Source organism: Bubalus kerabau, chromosome 1, assembly GCF_029407905.1.
Source record: "Bubalus kerabau isolate K-KA32 ecotype Philippines breed swamp buffalo chromosome 1, PCC_UOA_SB_1v2, whole genome shotgun sequence".
Taxonomy (NCBI): Eukaryota; Metazoa; Chordata; class Mammalia; order Artiodactyla; family Bovidae; genus Bubalus; species Bubalus kerabau.
The window spans coordinates 164,647,271-164,662,838 of record NC_073624.1 but is presented as its reverse complement, the minus strand read 5'-3'; the positions used below and the strand labels follow the sequence as shown (position 1 = coordinate 164,662,838).

Genomic DNA, 15,568 nt, shown 5'->3' with positions numbered 1-15,568 from the left:
TTCCATTCCCAATACTACTTGTGCTTCCTGGGTTTTACTTGATCTGTCATTCAAATGGTTTGCCCATTTTATTAGTCTTTTTAAGAAACCAACTTTTAGCTATGTTAATTCTATTGTATCATAAAAAGTCTTTTCCCCATTAATTTCAAACCCACTTCTATCACTCATTAGCTGGAAGCCTCAGTTTTCTCATCTGTAAAGTGGGAATAATAACAGTGCCTACACCTCACAGTGTTGTTATAAACGAGATAATCCTTGTAAGGCACATGGAATGGTGCTTGGTACATGTAACAAATGTTCTACAAGTATTAGCTTTTATCTTTATTATCTACTTGACTTCACTTCAGTTTATATTGCCGTTCTTTTCCTAGTTTAAATTAGGGGCTTACTTTATTAATATTTTAATCTTTTAATACATCTACTTCTGCTTTACTGACTATGCCAAAGCCTTTGTGTGGATCACAACAAACTGTAGAAAATTCTTAAAGAGATGGGAATACCAGACCACCTGACCTGCCTCTTGAGAAATCTGTATGCCAGTCAGGAAGCAATAGTTAGAATTGGACATGGAACAACAGACTGGTTCCAAATTGGGAAAAGAGTACGTCAAGGCTGTATATTGTGACCTTGCTTATTTAACTTATATGCAGAGTACATCATGAGAAATGCCGGGCTGGAAGAAGCACAAGCTGGAATCAAGATTGCCGGGAGAAACATCAATAACCTCAGATATGCAGATGACACCACCCTTATGGCAGAAAGCAAAGAAGAACTAAAGAATCTCTTGATGAAAGTGAAAGAGTACAGTGAAAAAGTTGGCTTAAAGCTTAACATTCAGAGAACTAAGATCATGGCATCTGGTCCCATCACTTCACGGCAAATAGATGGGGAAACAGTGGCTGAAGTTCTGTCTAGTCAAAGCTATGGTTTTTCCAGTGGTCATGTATGGATGTAAGAGTTGGACTATAAAGAAAGCTGAGCGCCAAAGAACTGATGCGTTTGAACTGTGGTGTTGGAGAAGACTCTTGAGAGTCCCTTGGACCACAAGATTAAACCAGTCAATCCTAAAGGAAATCAGTCCAGAATATTCACTGGAAGGACTGATGCTAAAGCTGAAACTCCAATACTTTGGCCACCTGATGTGAAGAACTGACTCATCTGAAAAGACCCTGATGGTGGGAAAGACTGAAGGTGGGAGGAGAAGGGGACATCAGAGGATGAGATGGTTGGATGATATTACCACCTCGATGGACATGAGTGTGAGTGAACTCCAGGAGCTGGTGATGGACAGGGAGGCCTGGTGTGCTGCAGTCCATGGGGTTCCAAACAGTCGGACACGAATGAGTGACTGAATTGAACGGAACTGAATGTAAGCCTTCAACATGTCACACAAGTTTAATACGTCCTAATTTTCTTTATTGTTTAGTTCCAGGTGTTTTCTGACTTGCATTACCACTTCAGTTTTGACCTGTGGGATTTACAGAGGTAGGTTTTTAAGTTTCCAGATGTGTGTCTGTATATCCTGTTTGTCATGCAGTTTTAACTGAAATGTATTGGCTGCTAAAAAATCTGGCTATGATCATTTGAACTGTACAGCCTAGAGAATGTAACTTAATAAAATGCTAACTTCTAAACCAGACCTAACCTTTAAAAAGGGCTTCCCTGGTGGCTCAGTCGGTAAAGAGTCTGCCTGCAATGCAGGAGACCTGGGTTCAATCCCTGGGTCGGTCAGATTCCCTGGAGAAGGGAATGGCAACCCACTCCAGTATTCTGGCCTGGAGAATTCCATGGACAGAGGAGCCTAGCGGGCTATAGTCCATGGGGTCGAACAGAGTCAGACATGACTTAGTGACTAAGATTTCAATTTACAACTTTTAAAACTAAATGACCTTGTCATGGTCTCTGCTTTAAAAAAAAATCTATGAATACTCTCATTTCATAGAATGAAATTACCAAGACATAAGAACTGTTATGATGTGGCCTCTGCCAGGCTTTCTAACGCCATCCTCCCCTCACTTCTCATACCCTGACAATGGTCCAACCACAGTGAAGTCACTGAGGCCTCTATGTTTACAGGCATCCCTTTCAGACGCCTTTGCGCATTCTTTTTGTTCTTTCCTTTGTTTCCCACCAGGTTAACTACAGTTCACTCTTCAGACCTGTTCTACTCATCCTCTGTGTAAGCAGTCCCCGACCCCTATGCATCGGGCTGAGTGAGCCGGCCTATCTGTACTCCTGGTGCACCCAGATCACGCAGCACAGCTGCACCACAGCCCTCAACGAACACTCATTCATGAAGTTTTTATTAATTATTTGGTATTTGCTTCACACCGATTATACAACAGTAAATGAAACAGACATGATCCCTCCTCTCATAACACTTATTTAATCAGGAGATGTTTTTTGACTTATCTTGCAGCACTTGTAATCTCTATTTTCTAGCACGTTACTGAGCAAAACAGTAAGTGTTCAATAAGTGAATGAGAGGAATAAAAATATTAGTATCTTAAGGGAAACATAATTGGGGAGTTAAATCAACTATAAAATCAAATAATAAACTCTAGAAGTTCTTTATAAGTATACTGACATGTACCAATGCATCTCCAAACCTATTGCCAGCTACTACCAAGCCAACAATCCTAGTACTAGCTCAGGAACTTTGCTCCCCATATCATCATCTTCTGGTGATTTCTAGATGGTACAGAAAAGAAATTTAGATTCAAGTCACAAAACGGGGAACCTCAGTGTACTCAAAAGCCCCCCTTTTCCCAATATTTCTGGTTTATTTCATATTTTGAACTATCTTTGCTCTAAGTTTATTTACTTTTTCTTACAATACTGTTTTTATACTATGAAGTAAGAAATCTAACATGTCATACATACTTGACATGTACTAATTCATTTAATGCTCACACGGACTTTAGGCAAGTATTCTCATTATGTATAATTTCATAAAAATATATCCTAAAAATCAACAGCCTGAAGGTAACGTAAAGGTCAGTGAGATGCCAACTGGGTGGAGGGGAGCGTGGTAAGGAGGGGAATGGGATGAGGACAGTGAAGAGGGCCTTAGGCTTTGGTGCATACTGTTCAGAACTGCATATAAGAACTTATGCAGGTCTCATTTATGTAATCTTTTAAAAATTTTTTAAAACTGTTCTGAAGAGAGATAATTAGACCTACTCTGACACTTAATCACAAAAAAAATAGATGGGAAAGTGGAAAAGAGGGAGGAAAGGAAGGAAGTAGATGAACTCAGAAGTTAAACTAGAATTTCTATCTGAGAAACCTAGATTGGAAATTACCTTATAAACCATTGAAAATATAAAACAGTGGAACAGAAGAGAAATATTAGGATGGAGGATAAAGACAGGAATTGAAATGTCACTATGAAAGTTAAAGTGTTAGTCAGTCAGTCATGTCTGACTCTTTGCAACCCCATGGACCTTGTCTCACCAGGATCCTCTGTCCATGGAATTCTCCAGGCAAGAATACTAGAATGGGAGGGGAACAAAAGGGAATATACTAGAGCGGGTAGCTATTCACTTCTCCAGGGGATCTTCCTGATCAAGGGGTCGAACCCAGGTCTCTCACATTGCAGGCAGGCAGATTCTTCACCGTCTGAGCCACCATAAAAAGATGCAACTGGAAATCTTGTGGCAGGCTCTTCCCACAATATCATATGCAGCTGCAGTAACATAAACCACTACCTGAACCTAAAAGCATCCAAACTGGAGAATGATCAGATAAGTGAGCAAGGAGAATATAAGCCAAACTTAAATTAAGCAAAGAATAAAGGTGTCTTCATTATGAGGAGGCAGTCTGAACTGAAGAGAATGAGAAGAAACTGTCTCTGTCTCCCTTTCAGGAGGAGCACAATAACCAAAGAGCCTGAGGGCAAGGCCTGTAGGATGTTTCTGAGACTATGAGTTGTAGGTTTCTCTAAAGAAAACAGTAGGTGTGGGAAAACATTTTCAATGGAGTCCAAGGAGAGACCAACAGGAAAGATGAAGCTCGTTTTCAAGCTGGGAATGGCAACCGCTTTAGTGCAATGCAGGGCCCTCTAAAGGCTGCTCCATCTAAACAATAAATCTCTAGCAGACCTAGAAGCAACTGGCACCTGCCACACTGCTAACAGACCTTGCAGTTGGGAGAGCTTAGAAGCACTGAGGACTCCTCCCAGAGCTTCAAGGAATGGGTAACAATTTGTCGGTCCCTTTGTTATCGGTCCACAGGACAGAAACAACTGTCTTTCATATCTACTAGTTTGTCTCTGAACAATAGATCCCTACAGCCAGAACCCAAAATTTTGGAATGGGCCTAAAAAAATACAGTTCATTTAAAAGGAATTCAGCTAACAGAGGAAAGGCTAAAGCTGAAAATCAGAATAGACAGCTTCTAGTTAAGCATAACTATTAGAGAAGACTGGGTGACAGTGAATATCCAAGACACCACGATGGTGCAGGCTGTGCCAGTGAAGGAGAAGCTCACAGATGCCAAGAGAAGGAGCGGCCACACTGGACACTGATGCAGGATTTTACCCCCAAAAGCACCCTCAGAGCATTTCCTGAGGAGCGCCAGGGTGAAGGGGGCACTCTGCATTGCTTACCATGACCATCTTTGCCCTGTACCTCTCTTTGAGGAACTTGATATCTGCTGAATCTTTTTACATACTAATTGAGAATTAATGGCCAATGAAAGATGACTGGTACATTTTTTTAAATTTAAAGATTAAAAAAAAAAAAGAAGAGACTGGGCAACTGAGACTGACAACTTTATTTTCAATATACCATGTTGAAATATTTTGAATATTGCAAAGTCCTAAATCAACCATCAATTAAGAGTTGAAAAGAACTTTAATAAAAGCATTAAAACTAGTCAGTTTAATATTTATTATGAGGTAGCATTATCTCATTATAAGGTATTTCTCTAAGCACATAATCATATTAACATTTATTTATTAATAAGGAACCATCAAGTTCTGCTTAATGAGTATCTTCACAGGTCTCCATTCATTTAGGAATAAATTCTAATAAATGAGATACCATCTTTCGGTAAGAACGTAAGAATTAGACCTGCAGAAATACTTCAAACATTTTTATATTTTACTAAATCTACACAGCATTAAAGTGTAACAGAAGATAAACATGTGCAGAATACTATTTATCTCTCTTCAAACTACTCTTGTAAAGAGGCAATACTTTCTTTTTTAAATAGTATCTCCTTTTCAGTATGCTAAGGCTTGAAAAACAATGTGCAAAAGCAACGCCAAAGAATGCTCAAACTACCGCACAATTGCACTCATCTCACACGCTAGTAAAGTAATGCTCAAAATTCTCCAAGTCAGGCTTCAGCAATATGTGAACCGTGAACTTCCTGATGTTCAAGCTGGTTTTAGAAAAGGCAGAGGAACCAGAGATCAAATTGCCAACATCCACTGGATCATGGAAAAAGCAAGAGAGTTCCAGAAAAACATCTATTTCTGCTTTATTGACTATGCCAAAGCCTTTGACTGTGTGGATCACAATCAACTGTGGAAAATTCTGAAAGAGATGGGAATACCAGACCACCTGACCTGCCTCTTGAGAAATCTGTATGCAGGTCAGGAAGCAACAGTTAGAACTGGACATGGAACAAAAGACTGGTTCCAAATAGGAAAAGGAGTACGTCAAGGCTGTATACTGTCACCTTGTTTATTTAACTTATATGCAGAGTACATCATGAGAAACGCTGGACTGGAAGAAACACAAGCTGGAATCAAGATTGCCGGGAGAAATATCAATAACCTCAGATATGCAGATGACACCACCCTTATGGCAGAAAGTGAAGAGGAGCTAAAAAGCCTCTTGATGAAAGTCAAAGTGGAGAGTGAAAAAGTTGGCTTAAAGCTCCACATTCAGAAAACAAAGATCATGGCATCCGGTCCCATCACTTCATGGGAAATAGATGGGGAAACAGTGGAAACAATGTCAGACTTTATTTTTCTGGGCTCCAAAATCACTGCAGATGGTGACTGCAGCCATGAAATTAAAAGATGCTTACTCCTTGGAAGGAAAGTTATGACCAACCTAGATAGCATATTCAAAAGCAGAGATGTTACTTTGCCAACAAAGGTCCGTCTAGTCAAGGCTATGGTTTTTCCAGTGGTCATGTATGGATGTGAGAGTTGGACTGTGAAGAAGGCTGAGCACCGAAGAATTGATGCTTTTGAACTGTGGTGTTGGAGAAGACTCTTGAGAGCCCCTTGGACTGCAAGGAGATCCAACCAGTCCAACCTGAAGGAGATCAGCCCTGGGATTTCTTTGGATCTGATCTGAAACAAATGAAGAAACCAGCAATACAGCAGAACATCACTGTTAATGTTTCTTTAAACTTAGGAAACTTGGATTCAACCAGATTCAAAGAATTACTTCTGTTTGCTCTTCATTATGCCCAACGTTATTATCCTTGCTATCCAGATAAAAAACGTGGGCATCATTATCTCTTTTCAACATCCAGTCACAAATCAGTGTCTCTTCTTCCTTCACAACACACCTCCTCCAGTTTCCCTTTCCTATTTCCACCATCACCCTCACTGAATTCTGTTACCTCAAGCTTAGCGGCTCCCACAGCCTTACGAGCTCCCTGAGTCCTCACTGCATTCCTCTAACAGGAGGCCCTTGTTCTTTATTTTGTGATTTCTCCTTTGTGACTGTTGTTACACAGATCAACAGGAACCCCCAAAAAGCAATATTCTGTAGAACAAAAATTAATGCTCTGGGGCCTTAAACTAGAAGATAGGGGAAAACAAGCCTGGAAAAAAATAACATTAGCAGAAGGAGGAAAAACACAGGTCAATGTAAAATCATCAGCTGAAGAGTATCATATATGCAAAGGGGTATGAGGAAGAAAATTAAATACTTGCTGAATAATCAATACTTAAAGGTTTTTTGCAACTTCAGATAAGTTGATCCCTACCTTAAAATTCTCATTACTTCTTGACTGAAACAATTAAGAGTATCCTAATTGTCTCTCAGCTTTTGGTAGCTCCTCCTTCCAAACTATCATTCACATCAGATCAGATCAGATCAGATCAGTCGCTCAGTCGTGTCTGACTCTTTGCGACCCCATGAACTGCAGCACGCCAGGCCTCCCTGTCCATCACCAACTCCCGGAGTTCACCCAAACTCATGTCCATCGAGTCAGTGATGCCATCCAGCCATCTCATCCTCTGTCGTCCCCTTCTCCTCTTGCCCCCAATCCCTCCCAGCATCAGAGTCTTTGCCAATGAGTCAACTCTTCGCATGAGGTGGCCAAAGGACTGGAGTTTCAGCTTTAGCATCATTCCTTCCAAAGAAATCCCAGGGCTGATCTCTGTATTAATTGTTACAAAACACAATTATGATTCAAACTTTCTAGAGACTGCCAACTACTCACAAAATGCAGTCTAAACTCCCTACCATGGCATCCAGAGTTCTTCACAAACAAGCTCTCTTTCAGCTTTGTCATTCAAACCCTCTCTCATATCCTGAATTCAAATCACACAAAATTACTTCCTCTGCTTCCCCTGTCCATGGGATTCCCCAGGTAAGAATACTGGAATGGGTTGTCATTTCCTTCTCAATGGGATCTTCCTGACCCAGGGATCAAACCTGCGTCTCCTACATCACAGCAGGTGGATTCTTTACCACTGAGCCAACTAGTAAGGCAATTCTTTTCCAAGATTGCTGGGAAGTCCCAGCAATCTTCTACTCATCCTTTAAGACTCCACTCAAACACCATTTCCTATGTGAAGCCACTTTGACAGTTCTCTCCTCTAACAATACTGGTGGAGCCCTTCTAGATGACACCAACATACTTTCCCAATCTCATACAACACTTTTCAAACTGTATTAACTTTGTGTACTCATCTCTAAACAGATTATTCTTTGACAGTAAAGTAAGGAACTCATTTTTACTGAACATTTCGTATTCTCAGCGCCTAATGCCTGGTGCAGAATAGGTGTTTAGTAAGTGTTTAAGACAGAAAGAAGTGGATGGACATAAGCAAAGCTGTCACTTAATGCTATACTGTTGAGAGACTTTATTAGAGGAATCTGTCCTTAGTTTGATAGGCTAACTAAGAGTCACTGACAGTACAGGCAGAATTATACCTTTCAGAAAACATAAGCTGGTAGCAATCGGTAGATGGAAAAAAAGAGTGAGGAGACACAATAAGTGGGGAAGTCCTTCAATATTTCAGGTGAAATGCTGAAGAACTTAAACGTGGATGATGATGGGAGAATTAGAAGAGATGATGAAAACATTCATGATACAGAGGTAAAGCTGAAAGGACCTGATCTCTGACTAAGAGTAGCAAGGAAAAGATAAAGAATCCGATTCTGCACTGAGGCTGTGAGCACAGGTGACAAAGAGGTCTAGTAACAGAAGTGGGAACACCATGTGTGAAGCAAGCAGTCAAAAATATGTGCTGAAGCTTAGAATACTGCCATAGCAGAGATATGAGGTTGAGAGAGATCGTTTTAGAGATAACTGCTGAAATCAAGAAGTCAGGAGAGACATTAAAAAAAGAATTTCAAAGATAAAAATCTTAGGCAAGGTCATTATTTAGTAATAGGACAACTATTCTTCAAACAAAAATAGGAAAAAAAAATTTGAAGGAGTAATTAAAGAAGTAGAAATAGAAAAGCTCAGGGTTATAGAAGCTACCAGTATTTCATGAAAGGAAAAATGGCAACAAACACAGTGATCAAAGAGTGAAACCTAACAAAAGACAAAAGACAATTAGAACATCATGACTATTCCTCAAGAGCAAACAGACCGGCTTAGAAGGGACAGGAGGATGAATGAATACTGGAAGGAAGCAAAGCAGTGAGCAAAACCTACTACTTACAGAGGAAAAAGTATACTAGCAAACAGGAGCAAACCCTACTATTTAAAGAGGAAAAAGTAAAACACACGTATTCTACCTGTTTGTTTTTAATACAGATCCCTAAAGGATTAAACCTTTATTGATAATCTGAGTCTCTATGGATTTGAAAATAATGAACTTGATTTCTCTATCCACATTGTCTTAGAATGGCTTCTCCCCTGTCCCTGATGTTACTGCAGTTTCCACTTCTTTCAATAAATTCTATCTCCAAAGATCTATTATTCAAAGTAACAATTTTATCCTAAAGTCTAAATATGTGAAAGGTTCAGAATAATGTAAACATTCATTTTAATATAATCTTCTATTCTAACCTGTTTTGTCATCGTCAGAGGAAAGAAGTAATTATATACATCATTTAATGCTTATTTTCTCCAATTAGAATAAAGAAAGCTATATTAATAATAAATACTTTTTACTCCTGAAGAAGTTCAACATTTATAAAGAGATAAAATGCTGTAACTACTTAAGAACTCATAAGGAAGGTGATTCAAGAATAAAGAAGATAACAAAGTTGCAGTGATAAAATAGGACGATTTTTAATTGCTAAGAAATGAGAAATTTCACATTAATTATATTCTTAAGTCTTTTTCTTACCTCAGAGATGTGGCTAGATAAAACTGTACTTCCAATTTTCTCCAAACAGCTTTGACCTATGCTTCCATCTCATGAATTCCAAGACAGTATTAAACTGATGCATATTTTCATAAATCTGTTTAGAAAAAAAGAATATATTTAAGACTGAAAGAATGTTTATTTATCAGAATAACACATGTAGAAGAAATACTAAAATTTTATCATGCATAAAACTATACATTTTTAATGTAAAGTTCTATGGCACTTTAGAAACTATCACTTTACAAACCTTTACTCAAAGATGTTCTAAATTTTGAGTATTTTCAACTTTATAACATAACAGTTCTGTGGAAAAAATTACTCACATGTGAAGTTCTATATCAGCCTAATAAGCTTTTATGGGGGAAAAAAAAAAAATCACATTTCAAATTGAAAAACAAGAACATCAGAAGTAGCACTAAAATTTACAACTCTACAATATTAGGATTCCTACTTGAGAAAAAATATATTTGCTCACCCAGCTAGTATTTCAATTTTATCACAAAGTCTCAGTTAGCAGTTCTAATTCCAGGCAGACTTCAACCTAGAACATTAGGAGCAGCGAGGGCCAAGAGGTAACCGCGCCTGGTTCTGCGTCCAGGGCACAGGCTTCCACTCTTACTGTCATCAGTGGCCTGCTGCTCTGAGAGACAACCTTCATAAATACAGAAGAAGGAAGCCATCAAAACCTTTAATTTATTTAAAGACAGGTGTGCTGCTTATTTAGGGATCACAAAATAATTTCATCAAATGTATCTTTTAACTGAAACTTCAAATAGCACAGTGTTCTGTTTCCTATTGTAAAAAAAAAATTTTAAGCTGTATGAACATTACTATGTCCCACTGCAAGGTCAAAACGCCTTTGTCTTCAAGTCCATTTAGAAGTATCATTTGTGTCACACTGAGGTTTAGCAGTCTTGGCAATAATGACTGGATTCATGCAAACTGGGGGAACTTGAACCGGTCCAGCATATCAGATAGCCTTTCTTAAAGACAACAGTCTCCACTCAGCAGACAGGCCGCCATAGGGCCATGCTAAATCTTTCATGGTCCAACTAAAGACAGACCGACCCTGAGAGCAATTAGTAATGCTTTGTTTGCATTTAGAAGCCTTTAACAGTCTTCCCAATGCACGAGTTACCTATAACCTCACCAGGTCCCTGATATTTTTCAGGGTACTCATATGACCAAAACTTAGACCATCATTCAGAGTATCAAAGGAGGGTAGTAATGGAGACCTGGTATTTAGCATTTCCCCCCTACCCTCTCTGAGATGATCATAGTCTTAAAAATTTACCTTATAGCAATAATAGTTAAAAAAAAAAAAAAAAAAAAAAAAAAAAAGCATCGTTTCCACTTTAGAAAAGGCATAAAGATTTTCCTCTAAAGCCATTCTTTGCCAATTCTTCTCTAAGGGCATATGGAAGAAGAGAGGGGAGGAAATCACTACATTAAACAAAGCTCAAATTAACCTATTCTCATAAAGTTTTAAAGTCCCATCAAAGTGACTATGTTTAAAAATATATGGCCTGATTCTAGTTCTACCAGATATTTCCAACGGATCAAATAATAATAAAATTAGCAGGTAAACCACTTACCAATCATTGTTTATTATAGCACTATTTATTACAACACTTTTTTCTTGGTGTGAAAAAAAAGTTACAAGCTTTAGGCTAAATCTAAAATTAATTTAAAAAAGGAAAATACATAATCAAAAAAGACTCTTCAAATATACCATCTGCAAAGTCTAAGACCCTGATCTATCTTCCCTCAATCCTCTCACATGTACAAAGACATGACAAATCATAAACTTCAGAAAAGCGTTTCCAAGGACTGAATTTAAGACCGGCTAAGGAAAACCACGCAAGATTTGACTTTACTCCTAACAGGAAAATAAAAGACAACCAAAGGCCAGGATGCGCTTCACAATGCAGGTCTGCAAGCCGCGTTTTATATACTAACTGTGAGTCAAAGCAAAGCCTTTTCTAGCTTTGGCGATTACAGTCCTTTAAGCAGAGATCTATACCATACAGGCACAGAAACAGAATTCACACAGGCAGAACGCTTGCATCGACTTTAATCACTCAATTTATAAGATAACGCGCCACAGGCTTTTAGCACTATGAACTGTGTTTAATAGTGACAACGGATCCAGTCAAGACCAAACACTAAACAATTTTAAGTATTAATTTCACCAAAGATTTTGTGCCTGAAATTTTCAAGTTTCTTAGGTTTGGAAGATACATTAAGGAAAAGGTAATTCTTTTAAAAACACATTTGAATTTCTTAATGACTCAGAATAAATGAAAATCAAATCCTTCTGGATATATTCTAATACTTTCTAATTCAGAGCGAACAAAGGTATTTTCTCAAAGTTAATAAGTATTTGCAAACATAGGAAAAGTTCATTTTAATCCCATATTGCCTTTACAAAAATCTTTTTCTTTTTTGCCATCAAAATGAACACATCCCTCTCAGTTTTGAAGCCCTTCAAAATTATCAAAGTGGTTAAATCTTAAAGCACTGGGATAGTTTAAAGATCACTAACCACACAGAATCCATCAGTGACAAACGTCAATTATGGATATCACATTGAAGTATGAAGAATATTGAAGTATTAGAACATTACCCATTAACACCTATATTAATAAGATTTTAAAAAAAAACTAGTATAAACATGGTTTTGATACTCAGTCTAAGACAAAATTTAAGATTGTTTTTCAACGTGTGAAAGTGGAAGTCGCTCAGCTGTGTCCGACTCTTTGAAACCCAATGGACTATACAGTCCATGGAATTCTCCAGGCCAGAATACTGGAGTGGATAGCCTATCCCTTCTCCAGCAGATGTTCCCAACCCAGGAATTGAACCGGGCTCTCCTGCATCGCAAGCAGATTCTTTACCAACTGAGCTATCAGGGAAGCTGATAGCTTTTCAATGTGTAACACATGTCAAAAAGTAGTAGCTTCTTAGTATTCACAAAATTAGATACTGCTTAAACATTTTTCCTTCCACCATTTCAAATTTCCTCTTTCTTCATTTCCCTCTCTTAGCATTCATAAAAAGCATCCCACATACTGTACAAGTACTATTATAAACATCACAGCTGCAATTAAAACACTATTTTCAAAAATTGAAAATTATAAAATAATCATTTTATGAAATACCTCAGAAGGGCTCCTAAACAAAAGGTATTATTACTATTAAAACCTCTGATATAGTAACTGAAAAACTCAAACATTATGCTTCAGAAAACCATTATATAGTTTTACTGTAACTCTAACAGTATAATCTAGGTAAGTTTGGAGTGCATTTCTATAATAAAGAATGTAATCCACTTAATACAGAAAGGCAAGGTCAACTTTTAAATAGATTCTGTTCCAAAAGTTCATTTATAAATTGAATATAAGCTTGATTTTGAAACTTAAGATGCCTTTTCTCATAAAACTAAAGATAAAAACAATGGCATTAAACCCCAAATACAAATGAACTTTAGTGTATAATTCTATGATAGCACTCTTCTGCCTAAGCATATTTTCATATCAAGCTCAAAGTTTCTTATTTTTCGTTGTATCCTAGAATTTAGCACAGTTAATGATATAGAGTATGATTTCAACAAATATTAGCTGCTCTGAAGTACTGAATAGGAACAACTCAGTGATATGAAACTAAGCTGTCCAGAAAAACTTACCTATCTAATCCACAGCAGAGAACCAAAAGACATGGAGAAAAAAGCTTCTTCCAAAAGAGATAAGACAAAAGGATATTTAACACCAGCGTTGATAAGTTCTAGTCTAAACCAATTGTGGCAATTTTCATTCCTCCTGCCAATGACTGCTTTAGCAATAAGCATCTGATGCAGTTCTGGCCAGTAAGACAAGAGACTAAGTTTGCTGAGGAGGTTCTGGGAAAGGTTTTCCTGGGCTGATGAAAAAAGACACCCAAGTGAAAATACGCATTTTTTTCAGGCAACTTTGGGTTTGAATTGTTAAGCAGAACTATGACAGCCATCTTAGGACCACGAGGAAAGAGAAAGTCTAAGAGGACAACCCAGCAGAAAAGGAGCGACCGCACTAACCGACGGGAAGACCTGGGTCTGAGGTGATGCTACTTCAGTTCAGTGCAGCTGCTCAGCCGTGTCAACTCTGCAATCCCATGGACTGCAGCCCGTCAGGCTCCCCTGTCCATGGGACTCTCCAGGCAAGAGTACTGGAGCGGGGTGCCATGCCCCCCCCCAGGGGATCTTTCCAACCCAGGGACTGAACCCAGGTCTCCTGCATTGCAGGAGGATTCTTTGCCAGCTCAGACAGCAGGGAAGCCATAAGGGTGGTATAATCTTCATATGTGAGGTTATTATTCCATCTTGTGCTTCATCCAGCCCAGCATTTCTCATGATGTACTCTGCGTATAAGTTAAATAAGCAGGGTGACAATATAGAGCCTTGATGTGCTCCTTTCCCGATTTGGAACCAGTCCATTGTTCCATGTCCAGTTCTCACTGTTGCTTCTTGACCTGCGTACAGGTTTCTCAGGAGGCAGGTCAGGTGGTCTGGTATTCCCATCTCTTTAAGAATTTTCCAGTTTGTTGTGATCCACAGAGTCAAAGGCTTTGGTGTAGTCAATAAAGCCGAAGCAAATGTTTTTCTGAAATTCTCTTGCTTTTTCTACAATCCAACAGATGCTGGCAATTTGTTCTCTGGTTCCTCTGCCTTTCCTAAATCCAGCTTGAGCATCTGGAAGTTCTCAGTTCACATACTTTTGAAGCCGAGCTTGGAGAATTTTGAGTCTCTAAAATTTTGATAATTCTATTTTTTGGGGGGCTCCAAAATCACAGCAGATGGTTATTGCAGCCATGAAAATAAAAGATGCTTACTCCTTGGAAGGAAAGTTATGACCAACCTAGACAGCATATTCAAAAGCAGAGACATTACTTTGCCAACAAAGGTCCGTCTAGTCAAGGTTATGGTTTTTCCAGTAGTCATGTATGGATGTGAGAGTTGGACTGTGAAGAGAGCTGAGCCCTGAAGAATTGATGCTTTTGAACTGTGGTGTTGGAGAAGACTCTTGAGAGTCCCATGGACCGAAAGGAGATCCAACCAGTCCAACCTAAAGGAGATCAGTCCTGGGTGTTCTTTGGAAGGAATGATGCTAAAGCTGAAACGCCAATACTTTGGCCACCTCATGCGAAGAGTTGACTCATTGGAAAAGACTCTGATGCTGGGAGGGATTGGGGGCAGGAGGAAAAGGGAATGACAGAGGATGAGATGGCTGGATGGCATCATGGACTCGATGGCTGTGAGTCTGAGTGAACTCCGGGAGCTGGTGATGGACAGGGAGGCCTGGTGTGCTGCAGTTCATGTGGTCTCAAAGAGTTGGACATGACTGAACGACTAAACTGAACTGAACTGATACCTGAATGAAATAATCCTAGAATCATTTTATTAACTTGGATCTTAAGGAGATCAAACCAGTCAATCCTAAAGGAAACCAACCCTGAAGATTCATTGGAAGGACTGTTGCTGAAGCTGTAGCTCCAATACTTCAGTCACCTGACCTGAAGAACCATCTCACTGGGAAAAAGCCTGATGCTGGGAAAGACGGAAGGCAAAAGGTGAACAGCGTGGCAGGGGACAAGATGGTTAGATAGCTGACTCATGGACATGAATTTGAGCAAACTCCAGGAGACAGTGGAAGAGCTTGGAGTGCTCCAGCCCATGGGGTCACAGAGTCGCACATGCCTTAGCAACTGAACAACAACAAAAATTACCCTTTTATTATGTATGCAGTTTTCAATGATCAAAAGTAACACAGTGGATACAGCCATTTAGGAATAGATACACTATTTACTTCAATGAATTCAACTGTTATTTATACAGTGGTAACTCTCCCAAATTTATATTTCAATCCAGATCTTTCTTTTGAACTAGATACGTATTTCTAAACTACTAAACAGCTGTATTAAATATTTATTCCAGTGATACATGAAGAGAACAGAATATAAAAACGATCATCTACCAGCAAAAAAAAAGTATGCATCCATACTCGATTT

At 38.8% G+C, this 15,568-nt stretch overlaps 1 protein-coding gene across 4 annotated transcripts in view; it reads right to left on the bottom strand.

Moving 5' to 3' along the window:
* BMPR1A (bone morphogenetic protein receptor type 1A) overlaps positions 1 to 15,568 on the bottom strand; it is a 144,818-nt gene that overhangs the window by 48,985 nt on the left and 80,265 nt on the right. For all 4 annotated transcript variants that reach the window (XM_055538080.1, XM_055538091.1, XM_055538073.1 and 1 more), the window contains exon 2: positions 9,506 to 9,620. The gene's annotated coding sequence lies outside the window, so the exon portion shown is untranslated. The remainder of the gene's footprint in view (positions 1 to 9,505; positions 9,621 to 15,568) is intronic.